Raw genomic sequence first — 17,358 nt, 5'->3', positions numbered from 1 at the left:
CCTGAAATGTGTGTTCTGATAGGACATTTCAGAATGGGGGCAGATCCAGAGTTTTGTTTTAGAGATGCAGACATGCAAGGACTCTGGCCCAGTGGCTCAGTGCATTATTGATGTGGCCATCTACAAATATGCATTTGTTTTTATTTTCTGGGAACATTTGTAAATGCTTTTGGTGTTTTGCTTTGACCTCCATTTCAATGTGCTTAAAATGGTGTTCTACACAGGAACATTGTGAACAAATGTGGGGTGCTGGCGATCATCTTTTTCTAGTTAGCGATTGTTCATTCCTCCACTCATCCATTCACTTAAAACATATTTATTGAGCATCTGTCATGTACCAGGAATTATTTCAGACTCTGGGAATTCAGTGGGGAGCAAAACTGACCAAATCCTTGCCTTCCAAGTGTTTTCATTCTAATGAAAGGTAAGAGATGGCCATCAATGCAAGTCACATGTGTAGTGGTGATAATGCACCAAGGAGAAAAACAAAGCAGGGCAGGTTGGCGGGGAGGTAGGATGACTAGGAAAGCCTAATTGGGAGGAGTGTTTGAATAAAGACTTGAAAGGAGTATGGGAATGAGCTGTGTGGAAGGGCTTTTTAGGAAAAGAGAACAGCAAATGTGAAGCTGACAAGAGAGGGCCTGTCATGTGCCGACAGAGCAAGGACACCATTGTCATAGCAGCAGAAGAGTGAGTGACAGGAGGAATAACTGGGAATAGAGTCAGAGAAGAGGGAAGATGAAATTCTATCATGGTAAAGAATTTGACTTTACTCAGGGTGCCATGGGAAGCTAGTGCGTAGTCTCACCCAGGGGAGTAAAAGAAACTGATTTTCATCCTACCAGGCTCACACTGGCTGCTGACTAAAAATAGACTGAAGGGGTGGGAAAAAAAACCTGGATTGAAGGAGAGATGGCCGTTAAGGTGCTATTCAAATGATCCAGGAAAGGGAGGACTGTGACTTGGATCTGGGTGCTATCCTGGTGGTGAGAAGTGGTTGGATTCTGGAACTATCTCAGAATGTAAAATGTTACAGTCACTCTGGAAAGTAGTTTGGCAGTTTCTAAAACGAAACAAAACCATCCAAACATGAAACCCTAAACATCCACTTACCATGTAGCTTAGTAATTGCACTCCTGGGCAGAGAAATGAATGCTTATGTGTTTTGTTTTGCTTTGTTGTTGTTGTTGTTGTTTTTAGAGAGGAGAGAAGAGAGTAAGAAGGGGGGAGGGGCAGAGGGAGAGGGAGAAAGAATCTCAATCAGTCTCCATGCTCAGTGCAGAGCCTGAAGTGGGGCTCGATCTCATAACACTGAGCTCATGACCTGAGCCAAAATCAAAAGCTGGATGCTTAACTGACTGAGCCACCCAGGCTACCTACACAAAAACCTGTACAGGATTATTTACAGCACTGTTATATGTAATAGTGAAAAACTGGAAACCACAAAAACGTCCTTTGATAAGTAAATGATTAAACAACCATGGAATAGCCATAGCATAGGATACTTCTCAGCAATGTAAAGGAACAAATTATCAATGCACCCAATTACTACTAAGGACTTCATGGCTATTATGTCAAGTGAAAAGCAGCCAGTCTTAAAGGATCACATGTTATATGGCTCTGTTTATATGACTTTATCAAAATGACAAAATGAAAGAGATGGATAACAGATTAGTGATTTTCAGGGGCTAGGGGTACAGGGAGGTAGATGTGATAATAAAAGGGTGGCACAAGGAAGATCTTTGTGGCAATGGAATCGCTCTGTATCTTGCTTGTGGTGGTGCTTATGGCAATCATCATATATGGTTAAATGACATGGTACTATCCATGCATACCAGTGTTGATTTCCTGGTTTTGACATTGTGCTACAGTTATATGTAAGATGCAATACTGGTAGAAACTGGGTGAAAGGTACAAAAATGAAATAATATTAGCAGATGTGGGGAGACACATCAGGGGGAACAGGGAAAAAGAGGGTTCTGAGGGTTAAGCAGAACTGTGGCTTTTCTTGGGGTCTTCTGCCTTCTTTGTCATTCCTGATAGCATTCATGGTTCCTTTTCAATTTCTGGAGTTGTGTGAGGCTTAGAGCCCTTTAATAATAATAGAAGATGCTGATGAAGGCAAAAAGTAAGCAGAGTCAACAGAATTGGCTGACAGAGCTGATGTAGGGCAAATGGAAAAAGGATCTAAAGATGACTCCAAGAGTTTTGGCCTGAGTAACTGGAAGAATTCAGTTGCAATTAACAAGAAAGGAGCTAATTTGGGGGTATGTGTTGAGAGCTTAGTTCCAGATATGATAGATTTAAGATGCTATTGGATATCTTTGGAAATCATTAAGATAAAAATGACAGTTCAAATGATAAATCTAGATGAGATTACCAAGGGAGTGAGTATAGAGAATTCAGGAAGGAGTTTGGAGTACTCTTAACATTTAGAGATTTGGGAGATGAAGGATAACCAGAAAGGACAATCAGGATGGAGTGTCTAGGCAAGGAGGAGACAAACCAGGAGTGTGAGGTGTCCTCCAAGCCAGTGAGGAGGAATCAGAAAAAGTAGTTCCTGCCTTCACAAAATCTGCTGAAATGTCAATGAGGCAAAGCCAGAGACTTGGCCATAGCTTTAGTGTTGTAGAGGGTGTTGGGGACCTCGATGGACTTCTGAGGGTAAAAGTGTGACTGGTGTAGATTCAAGTCACAACACAAAGGGTTAAGTTGAAAACACTGCTCCTGATGGCTCCTGGGGAGCAGTGCTAGAAAGGAAGTAGAAAATGTGGAAGGAACTGGGTAGAGACCGACCTTCCTTCCTTCCTTCCTTCCTTTTTCCTTTTTTAAGATGGGAGGAAAGACTATGTATGTCTAATGGAAGTATCCAGTATAGAAAGAAAAATGGATACTGTGCAAGAGAGGAAAGAAGAGCTGAAGAAATGCCCAAGAAGAGGCAGGGAGGCTTGGGATCTGATGCACAAGGGCAGCGGGCAGTGTTCGCCTTTCTCAAGAAAGGAGGAGAGTCTGAGGGTGCAGATGAGATGGGCGGGGCAGCATGTGAGGGCGCGAGCTCACGGGAGGACTCCTGGGCCGAACTCCATCTTTCCAGTGCAAGGTCATGGCCGCTGAGGGTGAGATGGAGTGCTGGGGATGGAGATTCGGGGAAAAAGAGAAAGTGGGAAGGAAATCTAGAAGAAGGGGGCATCTGGGGTACCTCATGTGCTCTTTGGGCAGCCCAAATTGCTGCCCAAGAGAGGCGTGGAGTGTGGCGGTGGTGATGGCATTTTCAAGGGCACCTTTGCTCAGCAGCAGCACGTGTGCTGTTCATGGTAAGAGCTTTCTTCCCTTTTTTCGGTGTATCTGTCACTGCAAGGACTTCCCGTGCAGTGAGTGATTTCGTACCATGCAACCCGTGCAACCCCAAGTCTCTCTTAACTCTTTGAGTGGAGAGATTGTCTTCGAACTTGTAGATTTTGGTGGAAAGAACAAAGTAGAAGAGGCAGTGCCTCATGAGGGGAGGTAGGGAAATCAGAATCAGGAGAAAAGAAAAGAAAACAGTTGCTTCGTTCATCAGTTAAAGAACCCATGAAAGGGTTTTAAGTCACTAACATGCAAACAACAGCAGTTTTAGCTAAATGAAAGAGTTGGGATATTTTTACTTGTGTTACATTCATTCAAACAAATATTTATTGAGAATCCAGGCACTGTGCTATGTCCCGGGGATGTGAAAGCAGATGGTCACTGCCCTCGAAGAGAGTGCACGCAGAGATGTAAAACGTGTGGTGAGTGCAAGGAAGCAACGATAGAAATACACATTTGGGAACCAGCAAGGGAGGCACTTGAATCCCATCTGGGCAGTGGGTGGGAGTGATTCAGAAGGATGCAGAGCTCCGGATGCTGGAATTAAGAGTTGCAGAAGGAGGGAGGGATAGTCAGGTGACCAGGATGGGGTGGGGGGGAGGGAGGAAGGGAAGAAAGACATTCATGCAGAGGGTGAGAGCAAAGATGACTGGGTGGAAAGTGGGAGAAGCAGGGAAATGAAGGCTCCTTGGGAGTCTGTCTGTAGGGCTTGTGGTCAAAAAGCCCCGACGTAAGGGCCAGAACAGAGAGGAACCGTGGGTGAGTAAGGAAAAGAGGAGGTGGGTGGGAGTAGGTTTTGACCTTGGGCCCTGTGTTTTATTGCAAAAGCCGTGTCTGAGCTGCATCTTCTTGCAAGGCTGGCTGGGACCTGGGGAGGGGCTCGTGGGGGAAAGAGGAACTGATCTAGAAGGAAACAAGGAGAGAAGGGAAGCACATCCGCTTACTGGTTGATCTAACTGTGATAGCCCCGGGTGAGTGAGTGAGGCTCCCCACGGAGCCTGCCTGTCCCTGCTGCCCAAACCTGGATCAGAGTTTGTAGAACTTGTTAGTGTGCTGGGGACGCGGAAGAGCCCTGGGTCAGAAAGACAAGAGGAGGCTTGGCTTCCTGTCTCTGATGCAAACCCTGGTAGGCAGACCCTTTACCTCTGTGCCCTACATTCCTCCAGGGATTTGAACCAGGCCAAAAACGATCTAGTGTAAAACAGGAATGCAGATTTCCTATTAGTTATCAGGAAATTTCCCTTGTATGTCGAACTCAAGATGTGGCAACAGGACTGTTTTAAGTTTTCAGTTTTACTGAGGACTCGAACTACAACTTGAATGATGGAGAACTTGCTCCTTCATTTGAAATCAAAACCTCCTCTATTCCACAAGAAATCTTTGTTAATCCTCAGGTCTCTTCTCTGGCCTGCCATAAGCCACTTTTGTAAATAATGATACCTTTGTTACAAAAGTCCTACTGAGGAGGTCAATGGGTAAAGGAAAGAAATGACACGTTTCTAAAAATCAGCTTTCCTCTTTCAAGTTCTTTTCTGGCCACTCCGTTTTCCTGTTGTGTAATCAGGCAATTCTTGGTCTGATGAGCCAAGTCTGCCTCCTCTTGCTATTGATTTTGGTGGCTGGTCTTTGTTGATGTTTGGGGGCTGAAATTAGGCCAAGGGCCTACTTGGCTGCCTTCGTGTCTGCTAGGCACTGAGTGTCCCCTTAATGCTTGGTAAATGTTAATTACCAATGATGATAACAAGTCTACAAAATCATCTGTCCCTGCTGTTCCGCTTCCCTCTTTGGGGACAGCACCGCGTGAAACAAAATGGAGGCCACTTCCCTGTTTAAAACAAGGCTCCTTGGGTGCTTCAGCCGCCCATTACCATGCAAATGATCTATTGTCCTAAGGATGGAAGAACTAATTTAATTTCTATAGTGCTACCAGGATCTGTGGTAACTCATTTTAGGATGCTACGGTTGCTTGCAATTGTCTTGCTAGAGAATGAATACGAATTTGGAAAATTTTATCCTTTGTGGTGATGCTATTCAGTTTGGTTTTCACTCTGCTGTATGATATTCCTTTCCTGTAGCCTCCAGAACCCTCCATGAAGCCTGTGTGTGTGTGTGTGTGTGTGTGTGTGTGTGTGTGTGAGAGAGAGAGAGAGAGAGAGAGAGAGAAAGTGATTCCAAATGTAAGGAAATGAGTGTTCCATGCCTTTCCTTTTGTTTTTTTTGTTTTTGTGTGTTTGTTTTTGCTGTTTTGTTTTGTATTTTGTTGTTGTTGTTGTTCTCTGCCTCCCGATGAGCCCTGCAGCTTCAGGGACCCATTTCATGTGGTGGTTCCTGAGCCTGAGATGGGTCTTACCTCTGTTTTCACTCCGCTATCATTTCTGTTATCAAAAACAGCAGGGAAAGGCTTTCTTTAAAACTCAGAGTAAGCTTAGAGATTAAAGGAACCTATTTCCTAGTATGTGCAAGTGTAGAGCTGCTAAAAGTGCCCAGTTTTTACACAAAGTGGTACCAATCTGGGGATCTCTGAGTGATTTATAAATATCTCACACTGTCTTGTTGGGATGTCTGAGAGACACAGCCCAAAAGTACGGGGCAGGTGGATTTTGTGACTGCACTGATAGCTCAGTTCAGTGCTTGCGTTCGGGGCTTGTGTCATGATCCATGCACAGGTATAGGGAATGGGAACCCATTTGGCCCATTTTCCATGTTCGGACAGGGTGTGGTGCTTTGTATGGGAGAGATCTGCCCTTAGGGTTTGAGGGGGCTAAGAAGTATCTGGAACTGTGGGATCCCTACCTATGTTTGGGATGAGGCCATGGGGGGTGACTTTGTACTTGTGCAAGGTGGACTAGCTCCCATGCTAAGTGACCTGATTCTAGAGCTTGGAGCATCTTGGTGAGAGTCCAGGACTCTTGCTGGAATTTCCAACCTGCCAGCCTGTTCTGGACCTGCCCAGCTAATACAGTCACTTGAATCAATTACTTAAAAGAAATTGCTCTGTCTGTGTTGTCTCTACCCTATTGGTTCCATTTTTCTGGAGAAACTCTGGAAGACTCATACAGAAGCCTACTGAATCCTCAGTTGAGACTTTAGCTTGTGTTCTCCGGACTCCAGACTGCTGGAGGAAATGTCCCCTGGACCTGGCAGCAGCCATAGGGATTTCAAGTGTGGCTGCCCTTCCAGGGTGACCTCAAGTCCCCAATTTACCGAGGCTGCCTTGTGGTTTGGGCTTCAGTGGATTGTGGTAGCTTGTGTCTTTTTGGCTTCCAGGTCTCATGGGTGACAGATGGCTTGTTTGTTTTTGCAGACCAGGATTTAATAGGCTAGTCTGAGTATATGGCAATGTCTCTGCATCTCTGCTTCTTGTCTCTTAAGGATTACACAGAGAGGCATCATTTGTTTAAAGGAGGTCAGTTGGAAGAGTCCTTTTAAAATGTTCCAGGAGAGCTAACACAGGTGATAAATATTATGCCTATTTAAATGGCCTGAAGAAAATCTTCCTTTGTAACAGTGGAGAAATAGTAACCATTCAGACAATTCCACTGACAACGTCTGCCTCAGTTCCCCTCATCTGCCTGAGGGGGACCCATCTTGGCAAGGCCACCTCCTGCATGGACCTTTGGAGTCATTGGAAAGCCCCGAATGTGGCTGCAGGAGTTGTTTCCTCGTGATAGGAAAACTTCGGGAAAGCTCTCATACTTTCACCTATGACTGGACATAGAAGTTCTCAATTAAAATTGTCTTTCAGAGGCAAAAATCCCAGGCTGAGAGGGATGGTCCCACTTGCTTTTAGGGGAATGTTGACTGTTGCAAAGAAAAAAAAAAAAAAAAAAAAGGACTCATTCCCCCCCAAAAAGCACAATACGTTTTATGGTTCTCTGGGGAAGGATCCTTTCCCAACGCATTTTCTTTGCTGTGTTTGATTTAGAACAGGCAGCATCTATCTTGAGTATGTTTATTTCTTTTGGTTAAGTGGCGCCTATGACATTTACAGCCTGAAAGAGTAAACCATATCTGTTATGTCTTAAAAAAAACTAACCGACCAAATTATCTTTTGAGGTGTCTTGATTCCTTAAAATGCCTCATATATTATATTACATACTTCAAGTTTGAGACAAAAAAGTTGAAAATCCCAGATTTTTAACTATGTATCTCAAAATAGTATTTTATGTCTTTCAGGAAATTTTTTTTTAATGGATTAGTCTTGCTTAATAATGTCTTTATTTTCAAGTTTTACATTCCTCGAGGACCAGCCTTAGGATATTATTACTTATTAATAATGTTCATACCAAATATTTTCATCTGTATCCCTAGGACCTGAATAGCTCCTAGATTTCACCAGTTTACAGGAATTGCCTGGGTCTGATGCCTTCCCCTGTAGTAAACTTCTGGTCCTGTGGATCAACAGCCACTTCTTTCAAGAGGCAGTCCTTGACATCTCATGATCAGGGAACCCTCCAGAAGACAGAGGAGGAGAGGGGCCCTTATAATACGGTCAATGCCTGGGGGGGCCGCTGTCCTTGTGCTCTGGCTGCTGCTGGTCTCCCTAGGGAATCCATCTGTCTTGGCCTCTCTGGTCTACTAAAGTGGCTGCCGCATCTCTACTTGGCACTCATGACTTGCCCTTGATTTATCCATGGCCCGGAATTCTGCCTCCTGACCCTGGTGCTCATCTCACCTTTTGTCCACAGTAAAATGACTCTCTTTCTGGAGCCCAGCCCACTCTTGGTCATGTGGGTGTGTGGGAGCTGTCTTGTAAGAGAGACTCCAAGAGATACAGCTGTTTCAGTTACATTACCAAGCTCTCCAAAGGCAAAGTGCACAATTAGCTTAGGGTCTTAAAAATACAGCTTCTCACATTAAGGAAAGGTCTTCCTATATATTTTTCTCCATTTTAGGGAGCATAGCCGTCCTGCCCCCAACATTTTTGTGGCCCAGGAGAAGAGTAAAAATGGGAGGCCCACATATTGAAGTCTTAAGACTTCAGAGTATAAATCAAGTGAACATGTTCTAGAAAATATATCTTTTCCTTCAGTTTACAACAAATTTTTATTTTTTAAAAATTTTAGCCTTTTAATTTTTCTGAGTTTTTTGGTGTATTTTTATCATGTTTTAGCTTGTTTTCAACCTCAGTAATCTAAAGTATAAAATAAAGTATAGTTTTATTAACAGCATACAAAATTTAAACATACTTAAAAAATAAAATTTAAACATACTTAAAAAAATAAAATAAAGGCAAATACTGAAAAATAAAACCTTTTTAAAAATTTCAAAGACTACTTTTTCTACAATATTTAAAAAGATATACTGAAATTAAGAGCTAAAATTCAAAGTGTAATTGTTGAATATCATAAACTGCAGTCAATTTTTAAAATAGAGCTGGCATTTAAATTTTCTGAATGTAAATTAAATCATTTAAGTTTATCTGTAAAAATAAAACTATTACTACTTCTAGTGTTCAGTGTCCATCTAGTTGTCAATATAAAGAAAGGATATTTTGCTTTATGCACGTTATGTCTAGATCTTTAGGTGTAGTTTAAGAGTATAAATTTATATATGTATAATTTAAGAGTAACAGGAACTATTTAATATGGAAGAACGCCCCTCATTTTCCACATGCAACTGTTGTGAATGGTATGCTAATTTGTGAGTGCCGCCAGAGCCTCAATTTGGAATGTGAAGAAAAGGAAGACAATGGATGTTCAGTAGCAGTAGGAAATGATATACTTCATTATGCAAGAATATATTATTTCACAATATTGGAGAAGTTTATGACACATTATTTAATTTGTTTTTCCCTTACTTCAGTACTTTTGGCTGCTTGTGTCCTCCCGGCACTCTGAAGCCTTGTCAATCACTGAAATGGGCAGTGGCATAGCCCCTAAACCTTCCTGGCATTTGGATACAGTTGTCACTTCTTTCAAAGACAGGGCGAGAATGTGAAGAGTTTCCCTGGGGTTTGAATGGCATTAGTAATGAGGGGGGATATTTAAGATTATGGATTGTGCTGAAATTCGGAGTCTTGGATCCCAAGAGACAGAGATATCCAAGTACTCCTTAGTGAATTCCTTTTGCTTGGGTTTAGGTCCTTAGGTGCCATCAAGAGACCGAGTTTCAAAGGGTGGGTGTCAGTGTGTTGCCTTGCATTGTGTCGACCAGCTCTTTTCCTATGGACACTCAGGTTTTGCGCTACTTCTCACCCAGCATACCAGATTCTCTCTCCATTAACTGGGCTTTTCTCTGAGGCTGTTCCTCCCTGACATCTGGGTTTCTCTGGACTTTTCCAGCAGATATAATTTTAAGGGACCTGAATATCATCATCACTGTTCAGATCTTTTCTTATGGAAATGTGGTTAGAACATTTTTGCTTGTCCTGAAACTTCCTATGATGGTGAAAGACACTTTTTCTTAGGGTTTTGGAGTAAACCCCAAGTACTTCCAGGAAAGTTGCCCATATCCACACACTGGTCCAGCACCATCCCTGTTCTAGCTTACAAAAAAGCATCCTGTAACATTTAAATTACCGTCTTTCTAAGTAATGTCTTCTCAACACTGGCAGTCTAAAAAATGACAGCATGTGCCAGAGATTTCATGTGCTTTGAAGATGGGTAGATACCGTTGTGACAGCCTATTGGTCTGTTTCTTGGTTCTTCAACCAGTCTTACTCCTCCCACACAGAAGGTTGTCACCAACCCTGTGTAAAAACAGACCGTTTCTCCTTCTTGGGCAACACTCCTGGTTTCTAGTCTTTGGCGTCTCTGAGAAGGTCTGTCTCCCCAGTTTGTCCATAGCCATGCAGGGCAGAAACCACTCAGATAATTTCTGATGAGAGTAGAGAATCTGGGGGCTCGGGTGATTTCTGGTTGAGACCAGGCTTTTATTTCCTGGGTATTGCTTATCCCTTCTGGATCTCTCATCTGTTCCAAACTCTGATCCTAGTTCTTCTTCTTCACGCACCCTCTTGCCTCAGGATGAGAGATCAGCCGCTTTGACACCGGGACCATCCCTTCAGTTCAGTTCCTGAAGGGTTAATTTCACATCTCCCGTGGCCCCTTTCCCCTTTCACTCACCCCATGCTCCATACTGAAATTTCCATGATGGTCAGGGCAGACTTCGAATCCCAGCTCCACCGCTTGCCAAAATGTGACTTTAGAAAACTTATGCAACCTCTCTGAGCTGTCAGTTTCCTCCTGTATAAAATGGGGATTATAATGCCTACCTCATTAGGGTGCTGGGAAGGATTCAATGAGATAATGCAGGTAAGGCTCTTGGCAGAGATCTGACATCTGAAGGACAATACACGGTAACGACCTTCACTTACAAATCCCTTCCTTTCTTTTGTCTTCAGGTTGTTTCACAGCTTTGCCTAGATATTGGGTCAATGGAAGGAAGGGAATGAAAAAGGAATTTCAAAGCTAAACAACAGAACCAACAGTCTTGCAATAGCCTGAAGGATATTACTCAAACACAGAAAATCAGGGTGCCTCCTCAGAGATACACAGCCATAAGAAAGAAGGGGCTACTTTTGTGGATGTTATCAAACCTTAATGAAATAAATACTGTTCTCTCCCAGGTACGGGTTTTGGCACTATTTCCATCTCCGGTGGAGTTGAAGTTATTAATAATAGAACATTATCTTTCGTAAAATACTAATAAGCAATGCCCCACCAAATCCTGAAAACAGAACAATTCAAACCCAGTCCATCTGGCTTTCATGCTATGAGTGTTCCTCCCTCACCCTTAGCCCTGCCCGGCCCCTTCTCCCCCCCAACTATTATTAGGCCTTAGCCCCGGCAGTACGGGTGGGCAGGTGGTATGAGGAACAGGGCTGTGTGCATGTGGTTTCCGCAGTAAAAGAGGTTGTGCTTTGCTTAGGAGGAAGCAGTACTTCAGGTCCTGCATAACGTTCACCAGCCAAAACCAGACCCACCAACCAGCCAAACAACCCCCACCACCCAACTTGCCCGCCCCTCCTCCCCATTTCCACCAGGAATTTATTACATTAAAGGAAATAGAACTTGAGACAAATGAAAAGAAAATAAAACATGTACTCCAAAGCATCTGATGCCCTCCTGAGCAGAAAAATGACCCCTTCCTAGAATTAAAATAATTGAAGCTTGTTTTTAGCATGGTAATTGGGTTTCTCTGTTTGCTTCCTCTAAGGTTTACCGGGTCTGCCTAAAAAGTCTCAGAGTGGTCCCTCCCTTCTGCTTTTAATCGTGCTTTTTTCAGGCCGCAGTTCCCTCTCTAGCTCTCCACAAATCTGCTGGCTCAAGGTCTTGCTGGACTTTCTGTCCCTCCTGAGACTTTGCTTCTTCCTGTGGCCTTTTCATTATCCTCTAAATTTTTTTCAGTTACATTTTCAACTGTGTAGAGGCAACGACCATGTCCTGTATTTTCAAAATGCCACATCCCTTACAGTGCCTGGTTATAGTTCTGGGCACACACATGGTATGATGTAAATTGAATACATTTTATCTGATGGTTCCAAGACCTTCTTTTTTACTTGCCCAGAAAATAGGAAAAATTTGTCAAGTCTTTTATTCCTTTCAAAATATGATTAATGAGTCTTCGAGAAAAATCCTGCTTGCTTTATGTTTTCAGACTTCTCCTGTGATTCTGGGATTAGGGCAGGGCAGCCTTAGACAGTGAACATTAGCTGTCCTTTCACGTTCACAGAGCAGGGGGACAGGTGCAACCGAAATCTGTTGGGAGGCGAGAGAATGGTAGAAACATCAAGCTGGAAAGCAATCCATAAACATCATGGAGCCTTTGCTGTGACTCCCGAATGTACCAGACAACAACAATTCCCAGGACATTGAACAAGCAAAGCTTCTGGAAAATAATCGCTTTTGGCTTGCCTGTTTTTCTCGATTCTGCAAAGGAAACACCACGTATTGGATGGCAGTGTGGTGGCCAAAGGAAAAAGGAAAGCCCCAAACTCAGAAGGCCGTGCGTGTGTGATGACCTTTAGTTACTTTCTCCTGTTTATCTGCTGCAGTTTGTGATTCAGGAAAGACAGCTCTTCAACGTTGCCTCCTCAAAACCTGCAGGAGTTTCTCTTTCCATTTTTGAAAGGCTCTCAGCAGATGCTATCTCCTGGAAAACAAAACAAAACAGAAAAGCGCAAACCCACAGATTGCTCTCCCTCCCTGCACGGACCCAGAACACTCGGAAGTCGAAAAAGAGCAGCTCTTTCCTTTTATTTCTCTGTCGTCCAGCTCTGGGTGTGTGTGTCTGTCTCGGAGCACTGTCTTATTTTAGGATATTTACATGATGTTCTTCTTTGCACATTCACATTAGAGACTATAGATAGGGAAGGTTTTACTAATTACAGCATGAATCATTACAGCGGCTACACAACAGAGGCTGTTGATAGATGGGTTATTGAAAAGGAAACGCTCTATCATCATTTTCTATTCTCTTGGCAGAAATGCCGTTTGTATGAGGCAAGCAGGCTTGGTTAGCTCTGTTACTGATTTCATCCTTCCTACTTTTCCTTCCTTCTTGCCTTCTATTTTTTTCCCCTCACTTCTCAGCCTGCTCTGCAGAGATTCTAAAGCATAAGGACCTCCCAGCGTCCAGTGTCTGCCCACTTAATATAGGCAGCAGGACGCAGGCATGGGTCTGCCGCTTTTGTTAATATCAACTTGGCTCTAGCTTCTGGACACGTAACCAGATTTTTAAAAAAAGTTTGGTTTCCATGTTTACGCCGTTCAGTGCGATCCTCCATAGTGTCTGATTCATTTTGTCACATAGATTTTGCACACATTTTAACATGCATTTTCCTCCAGTCCTGGTTGTATTAAATTTTATTGCTCCTTAGTTCTTGCTGACGATCCTTTTCAGGAATGGGTAATATTAAATAACAAGAAATTCCTAGGAAGTAATCTTGACATTTGTAAGACATGTTTTGAATTCACAAGGGAATGAATGTGATTTTTTTTCAGGGCCTGCCCAACTATTGGAGAAAAATCAGAAAGTGGGAGCTAAGTAGAGGCTAATTCGTGTCCCAGTATGTAATGAGGAGTATTAAGTAATCACTGCTAAAGCCCCTGGCCATTTGCCTACCACGATGCAGACGATAATAATGTCTGTGTAGTATCCTATTAGTAATATTGTCAGTAATACTAGCTGGAGTTGTGAACACCTTTGGTTTGGACACCAGCTTTGAAACCCAAGTATAATAAAAATAGAGCAACTGAGAGAGCGAAGGACCCACAAAACATGTCTAGCTTAGAGTGAGGGAAGGACTCACGACTGTTCAGCTTGCAGGAGAAGAAATCAAAATAGGATGTGAAAAAGGGAGCAAACTCTGTCCATTATCCCTCAAGGCCTTCTAGAAATAGTCTAGCAGAGGTTGGGTGACTAAGCTTCAGGAATGTTACAAACAGAATTCCTTCACTGGGTGACAGCATGGGCAGATGGTATCTGTGGTCTGTCCATTAGAAGTGGAAGGAATTCTGGAGGGGGTTGGGAGGGATGGGGTGTCTGGGTGACGGACACTAGGGAGGGTATGTGTCGTGGTGAGCGCTGTGTATTGTGTAAGACTGATGAATCACAGACCTGTACCCCTGAAATTATCTGCTAATTAAAAAAAAGAAAAGAAAAGAAATTGTTTGAGATTGAAAAAAAAGAAAAAGAAATGGAGAGAATTCAAATTGCTTAGTTGACAAAGGCACAGGATATCATTGGGGCAGATGTTGGAAGTCTGGAATTGAGCTTTTCTTTTCTTTTCTTTTCTTTTTTTTTTTTTTTTAAAAGATTTTGTTTATTTATTTATTTGACAGAGAGATAACAAGTAGACGGAGAGGCACGCAGAGAGAGAGGGGGAAGCAGGCTCCCTGCTGAGCAGAGAGCCCAATGTGGGGCTTGATCCCAGGACCCTGGGACCATGACCTGAGCCAAAAGCAGAGGCTTTAACCCACTGAGCCACCCAGGCGCCCCCATGAGCTTTTCTGGTGGCTTGGGGCTCTCACCCCTTTTCATGCAGTGGTTTCCCTTGCTTCCTGTTTGCTATGAGCTGTGAGGCTGTGGTCTCTGGTCATTGTCAGGGAAGTGTGCAAGCGTGCACCAGGAGAGTGGGCTGCTGGAGCCTGGCACCCTGGCACCAGGCTGCTCTCGGCAAGTCGGGGTTGAATATTTTGTTTGGTCAACCCAAGTGGAGATTTGCTGATTGTTCCCAGGCCTCTTTTATTCTTCCACTAGGATCACAGCAGTTTTCCTCTCTAATTTTAGAGAAGTCAGGAGGGTGGAAGGTAGACATGTTTGTGGAGATTGTCCAGGGATGCTCTTATCAAAGCTACAGACCCTCTCCACGAGGCCCCGAGAACTGTGAGCAGAATACCAAACATCGGTTAAAATCTGTGTGTCATCCCGGGAGCCAGCTGTCACGGAGATTTTCACTGTATTGTCACGAAGGCCTCATAGAGACAGACTGGTCCTGGAAGGGCTTTGCTGTAGCAAGCTATGAGGAAGAAAAGAAAAGGCCAGTGTGAGCTTCAAAGAGGGAGAGAAATGTACGAGAACCACATGGGTGTATGGAGAGGAGGAGGAGAGAAATCACTGCAGGATGGGAATTTGAAACGTGGAAATAGTTTGGGAGGAAAAGTAGATGTTGTTTGGATGCTAACAGATCCAAGAACTGGAAAATGAGGTTGACTTAGAGAAACAGAGATCCCTATTGACTAAGTAAGAGGAAAAGCCATGGAGATAATTCTGTCTCGTCTAAAACAGGAATCAGCCCTTCTTCCTGTCATCTTTCCTGTGAAATAAGGGTCTCCTTTGATGACAGGGGTTCTCTAACCAGCCCCCAAGCCGAGCTCTGGAAGTAGGTGCTCATTCTAACATAGGAATCAGATAGATTATTCACACTGGTACATATTTGAAGTAAGCTTGATTTTTTTGTCCCCAAATCAGTGAAACGATAGTTTCGTACCCCAAATTTCATTTTAGTGGAAATCAGAAAGCTTAAGAGGTCCACGGAAAAAGAAATTTTTTGTTTTCACTTCGACAAAATTTGATTTGAAACATAAGAACCCAGAGGTAGTTTCTAAAAACCGACAACAGTAAAACACAATAAAACCCCTGTGAATGATAGATTCAGGCTAACCAGAGACCAGTCTACATTCCAGTCTCCAGTGGAGGGGGAGAAAGATACATTTTTAAAAGCCGAAAGAGAAGTCATGCTTGTCAAGTGATGGCAACTGGCTTGGGCACAGGACTGACCACATGGTATCTGCAATTTCATTTCTTCACTATGACCTTGACATTAGGTGTTATTACGAGTGTTATGCAAAAGCGGAAAAATACGGTTTAATCAATTAGGAAAAAAGAACATGTATGTACCATAAGCTTTTGAACTGTAGCCTCCATTTTTTGGGTGTTGGGCTTTGGATTCAACCATATGGTTTCTATTCTTGACTTTCTTTTGAGAAATTGCCACCTCCTCTCTTCTGTGAGGGTACAGGGATTGCCTCGACTTCCTCATTGCCACCACCTGGATGCTGCTCCTCTCACTGAGGGGGTAAGGAGCGCGGGAGATCTGTAAGCCGCGCTGTCGGCCATCCTGAGTCTTCACCAGTGGCTCTGGACCTCGGCACCTGAGGAAGCTTGGTTAAGAAGAAGGACAGTGGGATGTTTCCTCTGACCCTCTACTGCCTCCAGTTAATCAACTGTTTATCTTGGGGTGGGGAGTCCCTGTGGGAGCAGCATGGAGCTGATGTCTCCTCACCGTGAGGTCTTATTTTAGATGCTGTTAGGCGCTGAGTCATGCCCTCTCCAAACCCCAGTTTGTATTTTGAAGCCCTAACCCCCAAGGGGCCTATATTTGGAAATAGGGTCTGTGAGGAACAAGGTCATAAGTGTGAAGCCTTAATCCAATAGGACTAGCGTCCTTTCAAGAGGAGGAAGGGACTTGAGAGATTTCTTTCTCTGCCTGTGCACAGATCAGGGTCCTTGTGAGGACACAGAAGGAAGGCAGCCATCTTCAAGCCAAGAAGAAAGCCTTACCAGAAACCACCAACACTCGTGGCTCCTTGATCTTGGGCTTTTAGCCTCCAGAACTGTGAGGAAATAAATTTCTGTTGCTTAAGCCACCCAGTGTGTAGTATTTGGCTGTAGCCACCTGAGCAGACTAATACAGGTGGCTTCTCCCAAACGAATCTGAGTCAAGGGTTGAGTGCGGGTTGCTACTTGGAGTTCTGATCCCAGGAGCAGTGCGAGACAGCGGGGAGGTGAGACAAAGAGGGAGGAAAACCACGGAGGGGAGCTGGGGCTGTGAGGAATCAGGCAGCTTCTGAAAGACTGCCAAACCCACCTCAGAATCTTCCTTCGGCCCATATTATCCACCGCCTCCTGCCCCTCATTTTTGAGGGTTCCTCCTGGGGCAACCTCCTGCCTGCCAAGCTTCTCATCCATCAGAGACACTGGCACAGGCAGAAGCTGCAGGAACTGGAGAGAAATGTTCACTGTGAGCCATTTAATTTCATTGCATGGCTCTCAGGCACCTTGCTAGAAAAAATAGAATGTAGTCATTTTTTAAAACTACAGATTCAAATTTTAGACAGTATCACTGGACTCCTGGCTCTGTAACTTAGAAAACTGGCACACGTCCTCCAGCTTTCCCCTTCCTCTGGTTTTTATTATTACCCGTGTTATCATCGTTCTGTTGTTAAGGTTCTTGAAATCCATATTTTGCTTCGACCTTGGTCTATTTATTTGTTTATTCATGGAGATATAATCAACATGTATCATTGTATTAGTTTTATGCGTACAACATAATGATTTGATATGGATATATATTCCGTAATGACCATCACAATGAACATCTGTTTTAGGGACATCCATCACCTCACACCAAAGCATTGATTAAAAGAGGGAGAGGTCTCTTAGCTTTTCTTCTTCTCTGATACAAAGAAGCTGGGCTGTGGAGGGCAATTTCAAATCTAGGGCTGAAGGTCCCCACTATGCATCAGGCACAGCAGTGTTCATTTTTTCTGCATTGCCATTTTCTGA

General features: G+C 43.6%; 1 long non-coding RNA gene across 1 annotated transcript in view; it reads left to right on the top strand.

Annotated features, from left to right (window-relative positions):
* Window positions 1-4,017: 4,017 nt before the first annotated feature.
* LOC132002566 (uncharacterized) overlaps window positions 4,018-17,358 on the top strand; it is a 76,972-nt gene continuing 63,631 nt past the window's right edge. The window contains exon 1 of the long non-coding RNA XR_009399948.1: window positions 4,018-4,104. This is a non-coding gene — a long non-coding RNA (uncharacterized LOC132002566). The remainder of the gene's footprint in view (window positions 4,105-17,358) is intronic.

This window comes from Mustela nigripes, chromosome 15 (genome assembly GCF_022355385.1).
Source record: "Mustela nigripes isolate SB6536 chromosome 15, MUSNIG.SB6536, whole genome shotgun sequence".
Taxonomy (NCBI): Eukaryota; Metazoa; Chordata; class Mammalia; order Carnivora; family Mustelidae; genus Mustela; species Mustela nigripes.
Note: the sequence above shows the minus strand (reverse complement) of the source record. Positions and strands in the feature narration are given on the sequence as shown.